This window comes from Dromiciops gliroides, chromosome 6, assembly GCF_019393635.1.
Source record: "Dromiciops gliroides isolate mDroGli1 chromosome 6, mDroGli1.pri, whole genome shotgun sequence".
Lineage (NCBI taxonomy): Eukaryota > Metazoa > Chordata > Mammalia > Microbiotheria > Microbiotheriidae > Dromiciops > Dromiciops gliroides.
In genome coordinates this window covers 73,462,136-73,485,935 of record NC_057866.1, presented here as the reverse complement: position 1 = coordinate 73,485,935, position 23,800 = coordinate 73,462,136, and the positions used below count along the sequence as shown (strand labels likewise).

At 35.7% G+C, this 23,800-nt stretch overlaps 1 protein-coding gene across 5 annotated transcripts in view; it reads right to left on the bottom strand.

The window, feature by feature from the left end:
• The window catches only part of KCNIP4 (potassium voltage-gated channel interacting protein 4), a 1,176,826-nt gene that overhangs the window by 481,804 nt on the left and 671,222 nt on the right, over positions 1-23,800 (bottom strand). The window contains exon 2 of one of the 5 annotated variants that reach the window (XM_043972815.1): positions 4,150-4,226. The exons of the other annotated variants lie outside the window; for them this stretch is intronic. The gene's annotated coding sequence lies outside the window, so the exon portion shown is untranslated. The remainder of the gene's footprint in view (positions 1-4,149; positions 4,227-23,800) is intronic. 5 annotated transcript variants of the gene reach the window in all.

The following is a 23,800-nucleotide window of genomic DNA, read 5'->3' as shown; positions in this document are numbered from 1 at the left end:
CATAGGGCAAATACAGTATTGAAATCAGGGGTAGGAGAAACAAGAAAATGATTACACAGTTATTGCATATACAACATGGGGGTTAGGGGCTCAGCACTCCTGTGATCTAGAAAATCTGCATAAAATTTTCTGGCCCTCCTATCACACCAGAGAAGAAGTCTAAATTATTATGGTATTAAAAGATAAACTATATTGATATTACATAATACTACACATATATTGTATGCATTTTATGATTTTCTAAACTTTTTCTGTGTTGTCTGCTTGCCTTTGCCTATCATCTGTGGTTTCAGCAAAACTCTTAAAAATTCCCATTTAATTTCTTATGCCAACCTGGGATATATTAAAACTATGAGGGAGAAAATCATAATGTGGAAGGGGTAACTGTATCATATGGCTAGAGACCTTAGTGACCAATCCCCCTATTGCAATGGTTTAGCTGTTAGGATTTATTTAAAAAGTCAATCATTAGAAATTAGAAAATAAGATAGGTGGTTAGACTTAGACCAAGGAACACAACTCTGGAAAAAGGCTTGACAACTTTGTGTTCCTGCTATTTCCAGCCATTCTAACACATAGCTTTCCTTTTCTTTCAAAGGATAATCACGTATCAAAAGCATTAGGAAGAAAGAAATATTCCATTCCCTTGGTCAACATGTTGGTTCTCTCAATAATAGAAAGAGGCCTCATATCTTTTTTTTTTTTTTGGCGGGGCAATTAGGGTCACACAGCTAGTAAGTGTCAAGTGTCTGAGGCTGGATTTGAACTCAGGTCCTCCTGAATCCAGGGCCTTTACTTTATCCAATGAACCACCTAGCTGCCCTCCAGCATATCTATTTTCAATTATATCTGACAGTTCATTCACTTTTCCTCACCTTAGAGTAGAATTATCCAGATACCTGCACTCTAGAGGTCGAGTTCTAGGTCAAGGGGAGGATTTGGAAATAATGGATCTTTAACTTAGATGTTTCAGTGACTAAGCTTTGTTACCTCTCCCATTGCACTGCATTTCAGAACTATCATCTTACCTGGAAATTTTAAATATCCTTTTTATATATGGTTTCCCTAAAAGTGTCACTGAAATGATGAAATTTCCTTCAATGCAATGACTAATTGATAAATTCCTGCAATGTGCAATTTATATTCTAGGCTCAATTAAGCATATAAAAGTGAATATATCCTGGTTCCTGGCTTCAAGAAGTTTATAGTTTAGTAAAAGATATAGGACATGTACACAAATAAATGACTGAAAGTGACTTTTCAAGTGTAACTCATGGATAAGAAGTATATCAATTCATACAGATTTGGAGGAGAGTGTTCCAGGCGTAGGAAAGGTCATGACTAAAGGCTGAGTTGGGAATGTTAAGGATATGTTTGGGGAACAAAGAGTAGGGATGTTTTCCAAAGTTAATAGAGACTATAAAGGAGAATGTTATAAGACATAACTGGAAAGAAGCTTTATTGCAATCTAATTGTGGATGAAACATACTATCTACCTCCAAAGAAAGAACTGATATTGATTGAACAGACACTGAAGCTGCTATTTTTCACTGTCTTTCACTTCTTTTCCTTTTATTCAAGTTTTTTTTTTGGTACAAAATTACTAATATGTAATGGTTTACATAATTGTACATGCATAAACCATATCTGATTGCTTACCACTTCAGGGAGGGGAGAGGAGAGGTAGGTAAGGAGGGATAGAATTTGGAACTGGAAAGTATAAATAAAAAATGTTTATTATTATTATTTTTTTTATAAAAGAGAAATCCAATTGTAAAGAACCTTAAATTGCAAGCTAAGAAATTTGGACTTTATTTGGTAGCCATCGGGAATCCAACAAAGTTCAAGTAGGGTAGTAACATATTGAGATATATACATAGGAAGACATAGATGAAGATGAATATATGCTAATGGAATCCTGAGGGCATTTCATCTTTTTTCTTACAGTTAATCATAGCATAGCTAAGCATACATCACCTTCATTATCTTCCTCAAATTATCACTTTTTTTTGAATGCTGTGTTACAGGGGCAATGGAGTTATACATATGCATTACTTCATTAAAACATGCTATTTCTGCTCTCATTGCCAAGACTTTGGGAATGGCTTAAGTAGCTCTTTTTTAAATATATATTTTCACTGCCATTAACATTTATCATGTGTTACAGGTAATATACAATTCATCATAAGCTAAACAGACAGGATTTTGAAGTCCTCTCCTTCCAACATATTTAAGTCCTCCTACTGGTCAACAGAAACCAATTTATGAAGAGAGAAGCCTAATTATTCTGGATTTTTTCATCATATACTAATTTCTACAATGAGAAGCAGGAAGGAGTTGGCCAAGGATATATCTGAGAAGACTATCTTAAAGCAGGATTTCTCAATGACCCTTCTTTATTTGAAGTGTTTTGAATTCCATAAGGGTGTCCAATACAAGAAAAGTTAAATGTAATTCTAAAACTACATTCCACAGTCAAACAGAAACGATTTATGCAACATTGACTTTATCAGATTAATTGTGGCATTCGTATTCAATAGTGTAATACACATAAATCACTTTCTTTTAATCTTTAGCTTCTGTAGTGTGTCTTTTGACCAATATCCTCAATGTAAGACAACTGGATTAATTCATACTTTGCTTCCTTAGATTGGAATGTTTCTTATTAATACTTTGAAATGATCCCTTATTCATTTTAATGTAGCATGGTCTTCCTTTCTGCTCTTATATTTTTTTGGAGACATCATTTGTTTTAGATCTCTCTCCTCATTCCTTGTTTGTAATGGTTGCACCAACTTTACACCCAATATGAGCATCTCATTTCAATCTGGATTCTGCTCAGTTTGTATTGGTCAGCCTGTGTTGTTCCATGCCTTGCCACTAGGCACTGAGGTAGAAAGAATGTCAGGAAAGTCTGGGTTTAAATCCAGCTTAATCACTAACTCTGTGACCCTGGGCAAGAACTTAAATCTTGTCTATCTACAGTTTTCTTGTTTGTAAAAAAAAAAAAATTTAAAAAGGACAATAATAGCTCCTCTATCCTAGAGTTATTGTGAGCATAAAATGAGATAATATTTGCAGATTATTGTGAAAGTAGAGGGGGAGGTCTCATTTGGTTCTCTGCAGTCTGGTCTAGATATGATGTGGAGTGTGTGTATTGCTTTTAATTATAGGAAGACTAGATTATGGCTACTGAGTGTGGTAAAGACTACTCTAGGCAGAAATGTCAATTCAGAATCATCAGAAAATGGTTTATATTTAAGAGATATAGTAAGAATTCTTTATCCATTTGGAAAGGAGAAGGAATGGAATGGGTATACGAGGAAGATTAAGTAGAATGGGCCAACACAGCACAAAGAAACCCTATCAAGGTCTCACTGGCTCTTAAGTGAGCGCTACGGAATTGTTGTTCAGTCATTCATTCATGTCCTGCTTTTCAAGACCCAGTGGACTATAACATGCTAGGCCCTTTTAACCTTTATTATCTCCCCAAATCTATCCAAGTTCATGAACAGTGGGACCATTCACTATCTCCTATAATTCACCATTTCCTGATGATCCATTATGTGAGGGTCAGCTGTCAGGACACCCCCCCACCCCCCACCGTTTTCAGTAGAATTGTCTCTAACCTTTAGTTAAGGCTCTGAGCAAGGCAATGTACTGGCAAGGGTTTGTCTCAAGATTTGCCTTGAACTTACAAAGTATCCGTAATATTCAATGGCATTCTAAAGAAGTGGGTTTAACAAGAGCCCAATCAAAAACAGAAGAACTCTTATTTCTCCCTTTGGGATATGACATTTTACAAATTCACTTAAAATCTTTTAAGATGAACAAAGCAGAGAAAGAAGCAGGAACACTTGTACTAATCATATCCCACTTCAATGTAGAAGGTCACACACCTAACAAGGTTACTTCACTGGAAAAATTCAATTACCTGAGATTTCCTAATGGGCCTTGCTTATAAAACACCAGAGAAAGGTACTTATCTTCTTCCATTCTACATAAAAAAGCCCCTCCCCTCCCCCACAAGCAGAGCAATTACTCTTTCACATAACCATTTATAAACACAGCTGTTCTGCCCATTAACAATAAATACAAATTCACAATATCGATTTAGGAACCAAACACCTAAAAATAATATCCACATACCTTCTGCTTTCCTGACAATTAGAAATGTTTCCCAGCCTGAAGTTTATATAATTGCATGGCAAACTGGGCCATGATGTCTGTGAAAGAGAGAGAAAAAAATCTTGCTACTTAAATCACCAAGAAGATTAAAATTTTGTTTAGACAATACATAATGATCCTTACTTTTATAAGTTCAGGGATGGCACATGGTGTCCAAAGAGGAGTCACGTCTCTTTTCTAAGTTTTGAGCCACAAGAGAGTCATTTTAAATATTCATACAAAAAATAATGGTGTATCAATCTAACGAGCAGCATGGCAGAGTGGATAGAGACTTGGCCTATTGGCCAAGAAGAATGGAGTTTGAGTCCTGCTCTGATACATATTGGCTGATGAACATTAAGCAGGACACTTAACCTCTCATTGTTCTAAGCAACTCTCTTAAGATTACTAGTTGGGGAGAGGGTTCCTACCTGCATTGATAAATGGTATTTCTTCACTTGGGAGTTCCTTATTTCAAAGAAATCGTAGCTTCAATCCCTATCTTTCTTTCATTGTACTAGGTGATTATGGTAGAGGAATGATGGATATGAGGGATTAAGATAAAGAAGGGAAGAAATATGTGAGCCGATGCAGAGGAGAGCAAGCAGAACCGAAGAAATATTTTAAAGATCAGTGGTTAGTTACATCAATGAAAAGCTCAGTAAAAGAAGTCCCAAAATTGAGCGAATAAAAATGTTAAGAATGACCAGGATAAATTGTGAAGAAACATCTCCTCAGATAGGCAAAGGACTGCCAGGACACACATAATAGGGGGTAAATAAGTGTTTGTTGATTGACTGAGATGTCACCCCTTTGTTCAGTGTTTTTGCTTGTTTTTTTTTTAATTTTGGCTGTTCAATCTGGAGAGATGAAGATGTTCCTAGAAATTATTGATAAAATTAGAAAAGACATCAATAAAATGTATGTCTTTAAAAACACTTTGGGGGGTAGACTTATGAATACATTGAGATACTGACTGATCATTAATGAAACCTTTAACCAGTGCAGATGGAGACCTGTCTTGCATGTTATATTCTTAGTTATCTGGAGTATTGTGGGGTTAAATAGCACATATTTGTATGTATCAGGGGAAGGACCTGAACTCATATCTTTCTAACTCTGAGGTCAGTTGTTTATCCATTATGCAGCTAGGTGGCTCAGTGGACAGATCATGGGGCCTGAAGCCAGGAAGACTCATTTTCCTGATTTCAAATCCAGCCTCTGACACTTACTAATTCTGTGACTCTGGGCAAGTCACTTAACCCTGTTAGCTTCAGTTTCCAAATCTGTAAAATGAGCTGGAGGAAAAGAAAAAATGGCAAACCACTACAGTATCTTTTCCAAGAAAACCCCAAATGGAGTCATGAAGAGTCAGAAACAACTGAACAACAAAACAACATGCTCCCCCTGTTCTTCTCAGCTCTGTGATTTTAGGCAAAACCCTGAAAATCAGTTTTCTCTCTGGCAAACAAACATACATATTGCCTATCACAAAGAGTTACTGTAAAGAAATCACTTTGTAAAAGATATAATGCTGAAACATTGTTCCTCTGATTCCTGATCCACTACTTTCACATTAAAATCGCACTAGGAAGGGAGAAGGAAGGAAGGAAGGAAGGAAGGAAGGAAGGGAGGAAGGGAGGGAGGGAGGGAGGGACAAGGGAAGTTCAATCAGGAAGAATCAAAACACACAAGTTAAATTATATTAAGGCAGTCAACTTGAGGGTCTAATTTAGCTCAAGACAATTTTAAAGAAGCCTCTTTCCTGCTTTTAATAATACCTTTCTTGGGTTGTTAGCAATTCAAACAAATTTTTTCCTATGTGTACGTTATTATTAAATAAATGGATTTGGTCTAAGTTCACTCTTATAGCTGTAGTGATGGGTTTCTTTAACTTGTATTTTTTCAGAGCCTGAGATGATGTATTCCCATTTTATAAGAAAGTACAGCTGGCCTATCTTTCCTAGGGCAAACCTTTGAATGATTGCTTCTCCCCTAAAATGAATGGTTGGTTTTCCCTAATGCAGTGACATTCTCTTGCTATATTCTCCGCATAGTCTCCCCTGGGTCCAATGGTGCCTATCTGTGAGATGGCTGGCAAGGATAAGGGAAGCTTTGTTCATGGAACACACATAGTAAAGTTATCTGTCTCACATCAGGAACCAACTTGTGATGCTGATTTCATTAATTTGGTACAATTTAATTCAATTAAACCAACACTGAATATGTATCTCTTATTTGTAGAACACTGATAAGTATCAAGGGAAAGATAAAAACATCAATAATTCAGGTTTTCTAGCTTCAATTAATTTAATTTCAATACAGATTTGTTAAACACTAACGGCAATATCCTAAGCCAGAGCCAGGGATATCTCTATAAACTACCCTTATAAGTGCTCTCAAGGAACTCTCATTTTCACAGAATTTCTCATCTAGTTTGGGGATATGACATATACACTCACTGGAAATAAATGAGAACAAGTACCTAAGGAAAGAAAAAAAAAGTGGTGTACATGGTCTGAAGAAGGAAAGGACATTTTCTTAGGGGGAGTGAAAAGGGAATAATAGAGTTAGAGCTGGAAGGTACCTTAGAGACCATTACACAAGTCCTTATATTCTACATGAGGAAAATGAGGCACATAGAAGTCAAGAGATTTGCCCAGCAGTACAGTTGGTAAGTATCTGAGGTGGAATGTGAATTCAGGAATTCCTTATTTTAAAGTCCCTGCCCGATGAACTCTGCCATGTTGCCTAAGTATCAAGGACTCCCTTTTGGAATGAGTGGAATTTGAAGTGAGTCTTGGGGATGGGTAGGACTTCAGAAAGATGCAAGGAGGAGGTCATGCCAGGCACAAAAAAGTGACATAAGCCAATGAAAGCCTGGAATATATCTTGTGTGAGATCAAGGCTGGAAAAGTATGGTAACCCTAAGTTATGAAGGGCCTTGAATGTTAAGGAAAAGGTTTTAATAGTTATTTCTAAGATAATATGAATCCATTGAAAGGTTTTGAGCTGAGAACTGATGTGCTAAATTAAGTAGTTTACAGTAAATAAAGTCCTCAAAGAAAAAGAATATCTTTGCTGTATGATTATCATATGTGTAAAATACAATTCCTCTTTTACAAGTTACATGTTTTTGAATTTACCTAATCTAAACTATCCCTCACCCCAATTTTCTTCCAGGGCAGTAGTTCTGGAACTTAGTGGTGGCAGGACTATTTTACATTGTAAAAAATATTAAGGACTCAAAAAAGTCCTTATATTATTGCTACTCACCATGTTAGAAATAAAAACATAAATTTTATAATATTTATTCATAAATTCATTTTAAAAAACAATAAAACCAATCAAATGCTAACATAGAGGTTTTGTAAAACTATTTTTAAAACAAAAAACTAGTGAAGAGAGCATTGTTTTACATATTTTTGTTAAATTTCTTTAATATCTGGTCTAATAAAAATAGCTGGTTTCTCATATGTGCTACTGCTTTCAATCTAATTTTTTTTTTTTTAGTGAGGCAATTGGGGTTAAGTGACTTGCCCATGGTCACACAGCTAGTAAGTGTTAAGTGTCTGTGGCCGGATTTGAACTCAGGTACTCCTGACTCCAGGGCCGGTGCTCTATCCTCAATCTAATTTTATAAATTATAGTGGCTAAAATTCATAAAGAAACTCTGGCCTCACTTAGATACGTAGTTGGAAAGGGGAAGAGTATTTTAATAACCTTTTCAGATAATTTTGGATACTCTTCAATACTCCACCAAATCTGGCCAGTGGTAGCTTCTTAAAGGTTAATTGCAATGTGGAATCTGTAACCTTGAGAAAGAATAAGCAAAAATGCAAATTATATATTAATATTATTATGAAGATAGCTTTGACTTTGTGGACCCTATGAAATGTTTTCAGGGATTTTTCCATGGCCCATTATGTGGTTGGAGGGCACTCAAAAACTATCTTCTAGACTCTTTTCAAAGAACTGCCTTACCTTTAATGGTGATGCCCTTACAAAGCAAAGCCTGATTCTGATCAGAGTCAGAAGAAAATCTGACTATACTCTTCCTTCCTGTTCTCATTACTACTCTCATCCACTTCTAGCTCAGGGACTTGAGAAAAAGGCAGCTGGGCCAGAGAAAAATCAACTAGATACTGCTTTTTAAACCTTTAACTTCTTGACCCAATTTGTTTTCTGTGGCTCAGATCATACACAATAGATTGTCCCAAGGTTCTAGTTGGTAGGGGTAAGAAAACCAAAATGATGACAAAGACAGTTTAAAAGGATGCAGTTCTAGTTACTAGATTTTAAATTCTACTGCTTTCTACCCATGGCAAAATGTGGAACTAAGAGATAGGTAAACAGTTAGAAACTTTGGTTTGTTTTTTTGGTAAGAAGACAAGGCTAAAATGATTCATCTGTATTTTAGGGTAAGAGAGAGGGTTTGATTAAAAGGAGTCCTTTGTCGAGCTTGGTTTTTTAATCACATTTTATTTAAAAATAATTAAGTTTTACCTTCTTTAGTGTGTTGCATGAATAGGAATACTGTCCTTTATTATGCATATTAAAAATGCTGACCAATTGGAAAAAAAAATAAAAAGTAAAGTCTCCAGGCCATATACCCTAATAAATTATGCGGCCTCATCAGCCATTTCCTTGGATCATGTATGTGATTATGTTCTACCTCCCTTAGTATTCTTTCCTTAAACTCAACATTTGCAGTTCCTTCATCTTCTTCCTATCACATAGCTTCAAGATCCTTTACCATACTGATCACTGAATCATCGAATTGAAATTCCTAACAGCAGAAACTGAGAAAGGACCTTAGAGGTTATTTTGTTCCCCACCCCCACTGCAAGTCTCCCCCCCCCCTTGCTCACTATATTCTCCAATATTTGTGGTCCTCTTAAATTTGGTGTCTATCCCTGAGAACAATACTTCAGAGATTTCCCAATCTGTTCGGATGAGAGCAAGATGATATATCATAGTTTCTGTAAAACCTTAGAAAATGTATGTCATAATGGGTAAAGGGTTGGCTTTGAAGTCAGAAAGACCTGGTTTCAATTCATTCTTCTGATATATAGAAGATTACTACAGGAAAGACATCGAATTTTTCATCACTCCCTGCAGACCTGAGAACTGTGTAATTTAAATTTCTAAATGTAGGTTCTAATCTGTCCCCCCAGTTTTCGGGGAAACTGACAAATCACTGATAAATGAGTTTAGGTTTTTAAGGGTTTATTGAAAGATAGTAAAAGAAAGAGAAAGATTGAGAACAGAATTCCTACAACCTGGCAATCCTATCTTTCCTCAATTCCTCTGTGAAGTCCCCTGCTGCCACCGTGATATCAGGAACCAAAAGAGAGAAAGCTCCCTGTGCAGGCTCAGCTTCCTCCTTCCTGTCCCCTCCCAAAATTGGGAGGTTCTTCAAGCTGATTGGTTGATTGTGCCGGAAGGTGGTCAAAGTTCAAAATTCTTAGCTTCTAAGAACCATGCTTTCTTAAGTACCAGCCAGATGTGTTTACAATCTATTTAACTAGGAGTCAATAACCCAGTCAGCCACCTTATCCAATTCAATCAGTTTAAATCTCCAGGTGGGTCTCTGAATATCTGCTAAATCCAATATCTTAACACAGACCACACATTATAGAAGGATTGTTGATTTATATTTGTTGGAGGATGTTTCCACACTCAGAATTTCCTATAAGGAGAAAATCATAGTTCTAGTAGATGCCAGCAAGAGTAGAAGGAAGGTGGGTGGATGGTGAATGGGGGTGCTTTGAGTGCAGCAGGAAAAGGGAGAGCAGATGTCACCTAGGGCATTGTAAAGGGGGTATTCCTGGGTAGGTTCCCACTGTGTTAGATATTGTGGGAAATAGGTGAACCAAGGGGAAGCTGATTTTGCCTATACTTCTGCCAGGGTATTTTGGGCACCAAAAAGTGGGAAGTGAAATAGTCTATCCTTAATCTTTAGAAGAGCTTGCATTGAGCATATATGTGGAAAATGTGACTAGAACTAAGGGGAAATGTATAGTGGCCATGGTAACCAAGCCTACAAATTTCTACCCTTGTGTTGTCATTGAGATGAGTACAGCTATCTGGTTACTTGTGTTAGTTTAGGGTTGTGATTTGTGTTATTCCAAGCTCATATTCAGGTGCCCAGATTTGGGGGAATGAGTAGTGATGGAGCTATTCAAAAGTCAGCCCCAAGAAAACTATGGGAAATTGTACCAGGTAAGCTAATTCTCAATTGCCTGTACCTAGAGAAGGCTTGCCAACTCAGGTGGATACATCAGGTAGACAGGAACACATTCTTAAATTACAACAAAGTTAACTGAATGCCTTTCACTTTATACAATTCAAAAGAAGGAACTGAATCTGTCTCTGCCATGAGAAAGTTTAATGACCTAGGTGGGAAGGCATGGCTGACCCAGGTCTTGCTTCCTCTAATGCCAGTCTTCTTGCTACCTCTCATCTTTCCTCATAAAATAGATTTAAAAAAATAATGTAGCCTAAAAATAAATATTGCTATTGTGTTTTGTAAGCAAGAACAAAAGAAGTCCCATGAAAAGAAAAGCATTTATCAGTGGTAGCTTTTTTTGGTAACTAATTCTTTATCACCTTAGTAATTATAAACTAATTTCTAGCTTCTAAATGCAAAATCTATATAAATGCATTTTACTATTTTGAGCAAAATAAGTTATATAATCATAAAGACAATTTTAGTCTTACATATACATATACACATATACATATATCAACATGTATATATGCATATGTATATACATAAACTATGTACACGCAAATGTGTATATCCATCTACCTATCTTTCTATCTATCTAATTCACTTCTGGATCTCAGTCTTCTCATGTATAAAATATATTTTATTGGTTTAGATGATCACTAAGTTACTGTCCACTTCCAATATTAATTGCCCTATGATTCTGATTAATTTAGATGCTGCTGATGTTGAAATATATGTACTAATCATAGAGTAGGATAATAACATTAACTAACATAATTCAAGTTGTGAATGGAAGAAAAGAGACACAATTATCATTGCACTATAATTATGTAAATGTGCTACTTTATCAAAGACTAGTTCTGAGAATGCCAAATTACATAATTTATTGTTTCTAACACTTGCCCTAAAAAACACATCCTACTTTATCTTTTATCTGATGACAACATACTATTATTCTCCTTTATCTATCTATCTATCTATCTATCTATCTATCTATCTATCTATCTATCTATCTATTATTTATTTATTTTTTGCACAGTGTTAAAGATGAAATATGGCTGGTCTCTAAGTTGGTGTTACCTAAGTTGAATCATTATTTTGAATGTAAAAAAGTATGATAACCCGGAGCATTTATTGGAAATCTGGTTTCTTTCACAGTGGAACTGTATTTGTATTTCTCTATGCTGTCATAAGTGCTTTTGGGAAAAGTTTGTACAATGGGTGGATTGTCTGTAAGATACTTGATATCTTAGCACAGGATACACCAAAGGGCAAGGTGATAGTAATTTTCTGTCACAAAGTTAGGGTGGCTCTGACTTTGGCAACACTTTCTGAGCCTGTAACTATCCTATTGAATATACGTGTGTCAGAGATCATGAGACTTTGGCAGTTAGTGGTCATGGTACTTTGACAATGTCCCAGGCCACCTCCCAGAATAAGATGCTAAAATCTGGGGCAATAAAAATGACCTGCAAAGAGAGATTTAAAGCATCTAAAATTTTTTAAAAGGTCAGAGAAATTCCTATTAAATTAAAGGCATTTTTAGTTAGGTCACATAAAAAGAGAAATGAGAGATGCTGGTTCTATGCATTTTTATTAAAAAAATCAGGATATTAACATAAAAAGGACAGAAATAAGTATGGGTTATTTGATGAGAGGCATTGTTAATAAAAATCAAAGAGCAATATTAAGTTTAGAAATATCCATATTATCTCTTCTATATGATAATTTATAAAATGTTATTAATTTTGACTGAATAGGAGGGAAACAATATCTAGCTTAGAATATTTTAATGCATTCTACCTACAAAATATTCAATTAGATTTCTGATGGTGCTACTAAAATGTAAACTAGACAAATGAAATAAAAGACACCATGTCTCATATTAGGCAGCAATCCACAGATCTGATTATTTTTCTCAATGAAACATCTTTTTGATGTACTTGAATCTGATTAAAATTTATTTGATAATGAATGACCTGAACTTTGAAAGAACATTGCTCTCTACTGGGCTCTTACTTTCAAGTTGAAAACTAACTTAAATTGTTAAGGAGGAACTCAAGAAGAGTATTATATGACTAAGTCATGTTCCTTGAATCTTATTTTGTAATAGCTAAAGGTTCCTTCTAGGTATTAAACCTATTATTCTATGCAATTAGTGATTAGAAATTAGGAATTATTTGTTTATGAACAGATGGTTCTGAAATGCTTGAAGAGTGCTTGCAAACAATTTTTGTTAAACCTTTTAAAGATCATCCCAAATATAATTTTAAATTCATATTGCCTATGGAAAGAAAAAAAAAGATTTCTTGGAAAGGTAACCTTCAGCTCAAGTCCCAATCCAAATAATTAGATTTCACATGAGCAGTCTAAATTATTGAGGATTCACTGAATATCTTGATATATTATAGTAGCTACAATCATAAGAGAAAATTGAAAATTATGACAGGAACCAGTGGACAAATCATCTCTCTGCCAAAGAAAAAAACAATGCTAAGAAACCATAATCTCAAATTAAAATCTGCCCTTCATAGAGTAGGCTACGTTAAAAAGATATGACAATGGATAAATGACAAGATAAGTTCAAATTAGATACCAATCCAAAGAACTGCCTTCTTTTTCTCAGCTGCATATCATTTTGCTATTGTTGTAATTCAGTTGTGTCTGACTCTTCATGGACCATACTGTGTTTGTACTTTTCTTGGCTAGAATACTGGAGTGTTTTGCCATTTCTAGTGGATTAAGGCAGAGGTTAAGTGACTTAACCAGGTAGCTAGTAAACATCTAAATCTGAATTTGAACTCAGGTCATCCTGACTCCAGGCCAAGCACTTTATTCACTCAAACAAGTAGTTGCTTCATTTTGCTATATATGAAGCACATTTTATGAGGAATAACTTGAGCCTGTCTTTAGTCACTTCCATTCTTCTACTCAGATCAGCATCTTTTCCATTTAAATGATTATTTGAGATGCAAAATAAACTTAGTGTTTCTATTATACTTACATTGATTTTTCATATTATCTATCTGTGTCTTCCCTGTCCATTTTAATTCTCTATGTGTCTCTGTCTCCCTGTCTGTGATTGTTTCTTTTCTCCTCCTTTTCTCTCTCCTTTATTTTCCCTCTTCCTTCCCTCCTTCTTTTGACTAACATACACTCAAACGTTGCCTAGAAAATGAGTAACTTAGTACCCTAGAATTTCAAAGTTGGTGTGAATGCTTGACTTCATTAACTCAGAGTCTAAGCATGAACTTAAACTGTGAAAACAACTAGGTGAAATATACTCTTAAATAACATATGAGAAAGAGAAATAGATTGGAAGTCTTGGTACCTGGGTTTGAATAACCTTCATCAAGTCATTTCCTTTTCCTGCTCCTCAGTTTCCTTATTTGTAAGATAAAGTTTATAATGCTTTCCATGTCAAGCATAGAAGGCCAATAAGATCAAAGTGTTTCATCAATGTTACCACTGATCATTCTTACCTACCACTATTATTATTACCACTTGGATACCATTAGTAAACCAGTAACACCCATTGAATGAGAGGAAGAAAAATGAATTGCTCCAAACCTGTCCAAACCTTGGAGGTATCAAATATCTATGTACCAAACTGGTGAGATGACAATGGAGGCATCATAAGGTGAGATGCCTCAAAGTGAAAATATACTTGATCTGTGGAATAAAATCTATAGATCCCAGAAGCATCTTGAGTAATAGAAGAATCCTCTACATGATGTAAAAAAAAAGTTAAACTGTACTGTACTCTACTTACCAAGAATCTGTGGAAAGGAATTTCACATTGGTTCTCCAAGATCACCCAGAACTACTGTCTCTATCTTACAATCCATTATCTTCATATCAATTTAGATTTTTTTCATAGAGGTTGGAACATTCATAATGTATAATGACATACAAAAATATCCCCTCTAATTCAAGCTCTCCTTACTTGAAATAGGGAACTAAGCTGAAGGCTTCCTTTTCTTTAGTTTAGTCCTTATCAAATTATCTTGAATTTACGTATGTTTACAAGCCATTTTCTTCCAGTGGAATTTTTCATTTTTTCTATTCCAGAGCTGAACAGCCCTTGGCAGACTGTCTGTTTAATAACTGCTTATTGAATTAAAAGAGATTTCCTTTGATATGTAGCAGGGAGGAAAATGTGAATCTCCTGAAATTTAGACAGACAGACTGTCAATCAATAAACATTTGTTAAGTACCTACTATGTACCAGGCATTGTGTTAAGTGCTATAGATACAATCCCTGCCCTAGAGGAGTTTACAATCTAATGGGAGAGACGACAAACAAGCATATATGTATAAAGAAATATACAGAACACACAGGAAATAATGAACAATGGGAAGGCATTAAAAGGAAAAAATACTATTTATATTGCATCAGGCACATACTAACAGCAGCCTATTATTCTATGCAATTTATGCTATCACTAGCTTAACTTTATGCTGCGGAGTGTTGGAGTGGGGCCCACATAGTAAAGGTAATTTTAAGTATAATAAGGACTTCCTTTCTTTTCTTCCCCTGTTGCTGTCTTGGTTGGTTTTAAATTTCTCAGTTTTCCTGCTCTCTTTCTGCTCCAATTATCCTCTTCTGTATTCCAGTTCTCTGATCAGAAGACATATGGAATGTTATGTCCAATTCTGAGAGCCACATTTTAAGAACTACAGTTACAAGCTAGAGTGGCTCCAGAAATGAACCAGGATGCAGGGGAAATGTCAGATTATGCTACGTAAGGTTGAGTAAGGGGTCATAATTTAACCTGAAGAAGAGAAGGTTTAGGGAGCAAAGGATTGTTGTCTGATAATATTTGGAAGCCTGTCCATGCTGAAGAGGAATGACACTTATTTTCATTCTTGGCCGTTGGGGGCAGAATTAAGATGAGAGGGCAGAAGTTAAAGAAAGACAGATTTAAGCTCAGTGTAAGGAAGACCTTTCTAACCTTTATAGCTGTTCAAAATTGAAATGGTCTGCCTTATGGGAGACCAAGTTCCCTATCCCCATAGTACTTTAGGGCATTACAGATGACCACTTTTCAGGGATATAATGGGGACTGATTATTTACTTGTGTGGCAACTATAATAAATGAATTCAATTTGTCAAATTTAATAAATAAGAATCTGAGGCACTTTTGACCTCTTAGATTCTATGATTTCTTCTACTTTTGTGTATGTTTACTTCCCTTCCCCAAACTTTTTCTCTTTTTCTATATGACTTTGGCCAAAGAGATCGCAGAATCACAAAATTTGATAGTTGGAAGGGACTTCCATCTAGTCCAATTCTCCCACCAAAATCATCCTTATTATGATATATTTGACTAATGACCATCCAGACTCATCTTGAAGATCTCCACTGAGGAGTCCGCCATGCATTAAAAGAGGACATCATGCTTCTGAACATCTCTATTTGTTAGGAAGTTTTTATTATTCATGATAAGAAGTCTAAATATGCCAACTTTTCTCAACTTTTCTCCACTAATTGTTCCAGGATCTGTTTTCCAGGGGCAAAGCTGAAAATGTTGTACCAGATCTTTGGAAACAAAATTAAAAGAAACATCAACATTGACAAAGGTGGCAAAACTGACAATAAATGGAAAACTATCAGGAAACACAAGTGGATAAGCTCCTGACAGATGGTCCAATGGCACAGTGGTACTGCTGGCACAATATTAATGGCCATAAACTTGGAGGTAGTTACTTTAGTGTCAAAGATGTTTGTGTTGCTCCACCCCCCTACTGCCAAATTTCAAGGACAGTTTTGACCCTTCAAATCAGGAAAATGTAAGCTTCTTGAGGGCAGAGATGATCTTATTTTTGTCTTTATATCTCTATTACGTGACATTAAGTGGGCACTTAATAAATGCTAGTTGAATAGAATAAATATATAGATTCATTCACTTGTGGATAACCACAACATTTGACACTCTCATAATTTATGCAGACATAAGCAAAACATATGCAAATGTGGAGATATAGGTAAAACATCTCTGGGCAATGTAAATGTAATTTTAACTATGAAAGATTAAATGCTGTGGCAACTGAAGGATATCTGTGAAAGAAAACTGAACAGAAATTGAATAAAATATGCCTCCAGTTGTATATAAGAAGCTAGCCCACCACCAGCAAGTAATGGAGAGATTTTTTTGGAAGAGATGATATTATCTGTTCTCCTTTGGTTTCCTGTGTATTTATGACCCTGTGCTAGGGCTGGTTAACAGTACAGTCTATGGTCATAGCAGGGTTTTTCTTTGGGGTCTATTTGGGGATTAACACTACACTTTCACAAAATGACCTAACTGGGTAGGAACAATCATACATGAAATTGAGTTGTATCTTAAGAAGGATATGTTAATAGAGTTGAAAACATTCTATTTTTTCATTCTTTGAGGAGCTCTAGTCAGCTCTGTAAGGCTATAGAGTTGCTGAGTAGATGATGACCTGCATTGATAGAAAGAATTTTCTCATCTGGGAGTTCCCTGTACCAATGAAATCACTATTCTGGCCTATTTCCTTATTCGAGAATGAAAATTTATGCAAGTCTTAGTACATTTATGTTCTACAATAAAGAGAGCTTTGTAAAGGATTGGGGTGGGGGAGGAAAAGGAATATCATAGTCCAATATGATGCTTCAAACTAAAAAAAAAATTTATACATATAACTTCAGATACCTTGCTTGTAACTCTTATGGTAATTTGGAGTTAAGGAACACTTTACAAACGTCAAATGGTCCCATATCCCATTCAGAATCTCCCTTTGTCATCCCTCCTCCTCTTCAAAGTGGTTTGGAGTATTCCAGAATTCTGACTTAAGATTTTAAGTTAGATGTCTGCTAGTCAAGATTTAATAGGTGATTCAATAGCAGAGAAAATTATAGAGGAAGAAAATATGCATGCTGAAAACACATTGCGATTTCTCATCTTATACACTCCCTTTCTTATGTATCACACACTCTAGCCAATTTTCTCTTTCTAGGGAAGTACAACAAAAAGTATCAATGAAGTCTGTAATCTAGGGGCTGGGCTAGATGATCACTAAGATTTTTTCCAGCTCTGATAGCTTATGAATATGTTTATACCATAGGTTTATGTTGAAGGATTGTAAAATGAAAGCATTGGGAACAGAAGGTCCTATTATTTTTTAAAAAAATTTATTATTATTATTATTATTTTTGTGTGGGGGGCAATGGGGGTTAAGTGACTTGCCCAGGGTCACACAGCTAGTAAGTGTCAAGTGTCTGAGGCTGGATTTGAACTCAGGAACTCCTGAATCCAGGGCCGGTGCTTTATCCACTGCGCCACCTAGCTGCCCCCAGAAGGTCCTATTCTTAAAGAATGAATACTTTGAATTCTCAGTAACTATTTGGAGTAGGAATACTTAAGGACAATACTTCACTGATTAGAAAAATTTCAGGAAAGATGAATGACTTGAAATGGGAATTGGATTCAAGGTAAAAACTTGGTGGAGGGGGAATGTCACTCACTGGAGTCTAGCTAACCAATATATGTGCATTTTTTTTTTTAGTGAGGCAATTGGGGTTAAGTGACTTGCCCAAGGTCACACAGCTAGTAAGTGTTAAGTGTCTGAGGCCAGATTTGAACTCAGGTCCTCCTGACTCCAGGGCCAATGCTCTATCCACTGAGCCACCTAGCTGCCCCTTATATATGCATTTTTAAAAATTTTCTGAAGCTTAAAAAAGCTAACAACCCAACATAAAACCATAAAAACCTCCAGAACACTGAACTCCTAATCTTAATTATAAATTACTGTTTTCTTTTTTATTTAGTGGTTTCAAAGCTCCCTTTGAACCACAGAGGAAAAAAAATCCTCATTTAACCCAACACTGGGGTTGTTTGAGCCAGTAAGGCTTTGTTGGATGAGTAAGTTGAATATACAGTTATTATGCAGTGAAAAAGTCACTGAATTTTGAGTATAGAGGACCTAGGTTCAAATCCTGACTCTGCTATTTATTCCCTGTGAGACCTTGTCAATTCACTTATCTCTCTGTGCCTCAGTTTCCTCATCTGTGGGGTGGGGGATTAAACAAGGTAACCTATATTCTCTTCCAATTCTAAATCTTTGGTCCTTTGATCTGATGGAAATATGACAGTAATGTATAATACAGGAGAAACCCTATATAGATGTATGGATGGGTTCCACTAAGCCTTTGTTTATTTACATCTCCATCTTTCTGGAGACATATAACTTGGGAAAATAACATGAGCTGGATGCCATTTTAAAGCTTCTTTATGTATAGAAAAGTAGAGTGATTCTGTTCTGCTATAATTTACATGGAATTATCTTTGTGTCTAGTCATGCTGCTCCAATATGACCAGAGATGACAAAGGATGTCAAAGGAAATGAACAGAAGGAGAGAAGAGGAAAAAGAGAACAAAGGGTTTAGAGAAGAATCTGAATTAGGGTAGTAGGACTTAACCTTAACATAAAATTCTCCTGCTAAAAAGAAGAAAAAAAGTATCTGGAAGCTTGAAGGTAATATTTAGACTCTGTGGCTATCTTCAAGTATTTAAAGGCTGTCATGTGAAAGAGATTGGTTCTCCTTGGCCCCAGAGGGCAGAACTAGGAATACAATGTGGAAACTGCAAAAAAGGCAGATTTAGATTCATTGAAAGAAAAATACTTCCTATTAGAGCTATCCAAATGTGGAATGAACACCAGGGGAAGTCATGGGTTTCTTTTCAATAGAGGGAGATGTCTATTACAAAATGTTGGAAAATCTCTATGCAGGATAGACTTGAGATTTTTTTATGATTCTACAGTTTCTAAGTTTGGATTTTTATGCAAAGAAAAAAAAAACACCTGAGAAATACTGCCTCACATTTTGTGATAATTATCAAATAATTTTAAATTTTCCTACTAAGTGCCTTTGGAAATATGTGTTTGTACTAACCTACTAAGTCTCCACTAACACTGTGGAGGGATATAACATAGGAATGATAAATGCTAATTTGTTATTCAGGTGAACATGACTGAGAAAATATGGGGACACCTTCCTTTTATTTGATCAATATATTTGGTGGCCAGTTTGCACAGTAAATACAGGAATGGATTTGGAGTTTAGGAAGACTTGAATTCAAATCCTACCTCAGACACTTAATAGCTGTATGATCTTGGCAAAGACACTTAATGCCTTTCAGTTTCAGTTTTCCTTATCTGTAAAATGGGAATGACAACATCTATGCAGGGTTACAATGAAGATAAGATAAGATAATATGCAAAGTGCTTTAAAGCTCTCTATAAATGCTAGCTATTATGATTATTAGAGAAGTCGTATGTAAATTGTATTTTCATAAATAAACTTCACATACACTGGATCTGAAGGATGCCCCAGTAAATTCTGCTGTAAATGTTTTTCTTTACCTAATCTATTTTGCTAATATACATTTTAATGTACCAAGATTTTTTAAATTTGGTCTATTTTTAGAATTCTACTAATTCAGCAGTTCCTCTATAGTATTTCCTCAGACTGTAAAGAGAAATTTATTAGTACATTTTCCGATTCTTGACATCATACGTAACATGGTATATCATCATAGGTAGATGGAAATAATGATAGAAGATAGATAGATGACAGATGTAAAAATCGGTATACCAAAGTCCACATATGCCCCTTGATGCTTTGAATACTAGAAGATCAGAGTCCCTATCCCTTTGGATTGGGTTTCTCTGATTACAGTCTCATAGATGAAGTTCTGCAATAGAATTTAGAAGTGTTCTAAGGCAACTGCCTAATTTTATAGATGATGGACCTGAAGCCCAGAGAGGTTAAAGGCCATGCCCAATATTCCACAGGTAGTAACTTGAAAAGCTGGGATTCAAATCCAGGTCCTTTGACTCCTAATCCAGCACTCATTCCAATGTACCATACTGCTTCATCATTTAAAATAACAATTTTTCGGGGCAGTTAGGTGGAGCAGTGGATAGAGCACCGGCCCTGGAGTCAGGAGGACCTGAGTTCAAATCTGGCCTCAGACACTTAACACTGACTAGCTGTGTGACCCTGGGCAAGTCACTTAACCCCAATTGCCTCACCAAAAAAAACAAAAACAAAACAAAAAAAACCCAAAATAACCATTTTTCATAAGAGAATATTATTTAGAGCTAGCTGCTACTTAAAGAAGATGTGACTTGTCTAAGGTCACATAGATATTAAATTGCAGAAATGTATTTGGTGGCAGGGATAGGTCTAGGATGAAAGATTATTGAGTCACACATCTGGGGATTTTAGTTTGTGGCAGATACTTGGCTAGCATCATAAGATCGCAGGATTTTGCCTGTGAATTTTGTTTCAGAGCTCGGTGACCTCAGAACATATCAATTCCTTTCTCTGGACATATATCTCATCTGTAAAGTGAGGTGGTTTCATGAGTCAAAGATGAAGGTTCTTTCCAACTTGAAATCCTGTGAATTACCTAAACTTAAATTTATATTCAGGTGAATTTATTATAAAGTGAATTTTGTTGTTCAGTTATTGCAGTTGAGGTTGACTCTTTGTGACTTTGGCAGAGATACTAGAGTGACTTGCCATTTCCTTCTCCAGCCCATTTTACAGATGAGGAACTGAGGCAAATAGAGTTAGTGATCTGCTCAGGGTCACACCATTAGAATGTATCTGAGGCTGGATTTGAACTCAGAAAAGATGAGTCTTCCTGACTCCAGGCCCAGTGCTCTATCTACTGCACCATCTAGCTGTCCCATAAAGTGAATACTGGGTAAGATATAAAGTACCCGGAACTAGAATCTAGGACACATAGGTTCTAGCTCTTTCTAGTTCTAAATTGGGGAAGGGAATAAAGTATTGACATAGGATCTACTATGTTCCAGGCATGTGCTAAGTGCTTTACAAATGTCATCTGTTTTTTGCTCACAACAACTCTTCAATAGGTGCTAGTATTATTCTTATTTTAAGGTTGAGGAAACTGAGGCAGACAGAGGTTAAGTGACTTGTGTGGGGTCACACAGCTAGTAAGTGTCTGAGGCTGGATTTAAACTCAGATCTTCCTCACTCCAGGCCCAATGCTCTATCCAGTGTATCACCTACTTGCCTCTATTATAATATAATAATACTTTCCTCATAACCACATTGTGAAGTAGGCAATGCAAGTATTCTCATTCTCATTTTACATATGTAGAGACTGAGGCTCTCAGAATTTGACTCGCCAATGGCAATACAAGTATGTGTTGAGGAAAGAATCAGACATAGAATTCCTAACTTTAAGCCCAGTGCTCTATCCATTATACCACTTTGCCTGTCTAATAAAACTCTGTGACCTTAATCTTGGCTCCGCCACTACTTGGTTGAGTTGTCTCACTCAACTACTGAAAGTTTCAGAATTCTTGATGCAGGGATTAGACTAGATTACATCTAAGATCCCTCTCAGATCTCATACTGTTTGTTTTAAAATAAAATAATACATTAGATACACATGAATACATATACATATCTCTCCCATTTATGATCTCATTCCACTCCTGAGTCCAAATATTTCCACTTTATCCTGAGTAACATTTTAACCTAGACATCCCATCTTCTAACAGATGACCAGCTGGATTCTCTCTCATAATTTAAGAAATTCTTATAATCATATGACTTTCAAAATATCTGTCCAGATCACTTTAGGGGAATAGGATATTGACACCTTTACTCATCCTGAATCTGGGTTCCCAAGTTATTTTGCTCCTAATGTGTCTCCTACCAACCAAACAACAAAGCTTTTATTAAATTACATTTGAAGCATTCTGTTAATTTTTCTGTCTATTCTGCCTTGTTTTACAGTTTTTGCCTTTTAAATATTCATCCACATGAACATAATCTCTCCCAGACTACAAAATTCCAGAGAATATATATATATATATATATATATATATGTAGGTATGTATGTACACACACATATACGTTGTACATATATATATATATACACATACACACACACACATAATCTTGTACGTTTGCTCTGTCTGTTGTATCTTGATTAAATACAGCATTTTAAGATATGGGGCAAATCCACATAAGGCTACTCTGTACTGTATTATAACCTTTCAGAAGGAATATAACATGTGGAGGAAATAAACTTTGTGTACAGTGCTATACCATGTGACCGTATGTGCTTAAAGAGTGATTGTGGAAAACTGAGAGATGGCTAGATACTTGATCTGATATCCTTTCTCCCCCATTACCAAAACATTGGCTGTCACCCTCCTCATATAACATCTAAAAATAGAGTAAATGTGTTAAATTGATTCAGGTTTTGTTCAGTATCTGCACCACTACTAAGTGGTAAATACTGTTGTATCTCAGGAGATTGCAAGATTTACACGCCTCCCAAGTGTTTCATTTACTTTGAAGAAGTAATTTAGGCACAAGGTGAATTAGACCTATAAACTCTAGTTTCTAATTTTAGTGATTTATCCAGTTCTTTATTCTCTTGGTCATGTTCCATCCAATAGTATAATTTGAGACAATAGATCAAGGCTCCTGTAATCAACAGGGTTTTTCCCAAAGTAAAAGAAATTAAAGTAGTGGAGGGAAAAATAAAAGAATGTGTTTGTGACTGCAAAAAATTAACAGATGTGACTAATGAATACTTGCTAATGCAAGTATGAAATAGTAGTGTTTAGATTATCTAACATAACTATATATACGTGTATGGATATTTACATATGCATACACCATTATATATACATATGCAGGGATGTATATACACAGGGGCATGTATACACATATATACTTTATATAAACACAAACATGTGTATATACACACATACCATTCTTTTATAGACATTGCAGGGCAGAATGACTATACCAATTCTGCCAGTAGACAGCTGTGTTTGTATCACACGGCAGGTTTGATGACTTCTGTTGTGAGAGAAGGAAGCAAGAGTAACAAAAGTGACTTAAGGGCTTCTTTCATTTCCAGTCTGCTCTTAGATTTGCTGAGATGAAAATAACAAGACCTTTAGCTATTCATCTTTACTATCCTCAGCTGCAATCAAATACCAGACTATGGAAACAGCCGTGTTTTATTTTCTTGTTTACATACCAACTCATCTAAATAGCCAAAATACCCATAGACTGGACAGTTTCTCTAGAGAATTAAATCCCATAGATTCATTTTCATTAATTCACTTTCCACCCTCAGTAAAGTGTTAATGGATAAAGACAAGAACAGAGATTAGGATGAGTCAGGTGGGAAGCTGCCTCTAGGGCACCCCAGGTGGAGGCTTGAGGAGATGCAACAAGGAACCCTTGAACAAATTACTATTTTTTATTTTTATTTTTATTTTTAATTATTGACCAGAAAATCCTACAGTGGAAAGCAGATCAGTATTTACTCTATGATTATTCAAATTGTATTTATTACTGTGAAG